A 1,933-nucleotide genomic window follows, 5' to 3' on the forward strand; every position below is an offset into this window, starting at 1 on the left:
CTCTCTCTCTCTCTCTCTATATATATATATATATATATATATATATAGAATTTTTTTATCTACCTTGTTGCACATTTTATGTGCCTACTCCGGTACATATATATATATATATTTGCTTGTTTATTTATTTATACTTATCTATTTGACTGCCTTCGGTCTATTTATATATGTATGACTCTATCTATCTATCAATCTGTTTCTCCGGTTAACTATTCATCCACCTCTCCATCCATCCTCCATCCATCCATCCGTACATACATCATTACATGCATACATACATACATACATACATACAGACATACATGCACACATGCTTACAAAAACATATACATACAAGCATACATTCATAAGTACATACGTAGAAACACGTATGTATACATCAATTCGTACATATGTACATACATACACACGCATACACACACATATGTGCATATTATGTACGCACATACACATATGCATGAATACATATGCCCGATCCATCAACCTGCTAGACATCATAGCTAAATCCACATCAAATAACACGTTACTGTCTTAAAAGGATCGACGCAAATTAAAAAGAAAACTTTTTATTAAAAAGATATCTTAAAGTGAAACAAATGAAGGTTACCCGTGGTAAACAACAACAGCAACAACAACAACACAACACCTTGGAGAACATTAAAACTTTCGACTTCATCTTCTCGTTGAGCTGCGATGTAAATACAAACAAACAGACACACATAAGATACTATGAATGTTTGTTTGCGTTGAATCCGGAGTTCAAATTCCGCCGATGTCAACTTTGTCTTTCATCATTTCAGGGTCGATAAAATAGCTACTAGTTGGTCACTGGGGTGGATGTAGTCAACTTTCCCCACGACCCCGGACTTGCTGGCCTCGAGCTAAAATTTGAAACCGATATTAGAAAAGTCAGAAGTGCGTCGAGCTGGCCGAGTCGTTAGCACGCCGGGTGGAATGCTTTGCGGCATTTCGTCCCTTCCGAGTTCAAATTCCGCCGAAGTCGACTACACCTTTCGTTTTCTCGAGATCGATAAAATTAGTACCAGTCATATACTGGGGTCAGTGCAATCGACTGCCCTACTTCACCTAAAATTTCAAGCCTTGTGCCTATATTCTTTATAGAATATTAGAAGAGTGAGTATAAAAATTTGCGACGGGGTAATATAAACGTCTCTTCAAGATTTGAACTCCGTATCTATCAAGCGCCAGTTGGTCTTCCGTTGTCTCAACGTAGTGTTTAACGCTATGGTAGGATGTAGGAAGAATTACTTTCGTTGTTTGTCCCCCAATGAGGCGAGCTGGCAGAATCGTTAGCAGGTCGGACAAAAATGCTTCGCGGCATTTTGTCCATCTCTACGTTTTAAGTTCAAATTCCACCGAGGTCGACATTGTATTTCATCCTCATGAGATCGATAAAATCAGTACCAGCTGACCCCTGGAGGTCGATGTAATCGACAGTCTCCTTCCCCAAAAGTTTCAAGATTTATATTTATAGTAGAAAAGATTGTCGTTGCTTGTCCCAAGTTAAGCCGTGTCCCAGCAGAGTTTATAATCAAAGTCAGTTATAATGTAATTCTCCGGTGTTTGTAATATTAAGTAAAATATATATGTGTGTGTGTGTATGTTGGAGTTGTATATATAAACATACTCGTACACATATATACATTTATATATGTGTCTGTATATGTATTTATGTTTATGTACGTATAATTACGCATAATTATTTGTGTAGTATATAAATATATGTAAACATATATATGTATATGTGCGCATATACATACATTATATATATATATATATATATATATATAATAGTGAATATATAGTGAATAGTGAATATACATATACATATATAAAATAATGAATAATATATAGTCTATTGACGAATTTTCTTCTCGCTACACCACTGGTAGTAATTAAATTTCTTAATTTT

This window comes from Octopus bimaculoides, chromosome 12 (genome assembly GCF_001194135.2).
Source record: "Octopus bimaculoides isolate UCB-OBI-ISO-001 chromosome 12, ASM119413v2, whole genome shotgun sequence".
In the NCBI taxonomy this organism is placed as follows: Eukaryota; Metazoa; Mollusca; class Cephalopoda; order Octopoda; family Octopodidae; genus Octopus; species Octopus bimaculoides.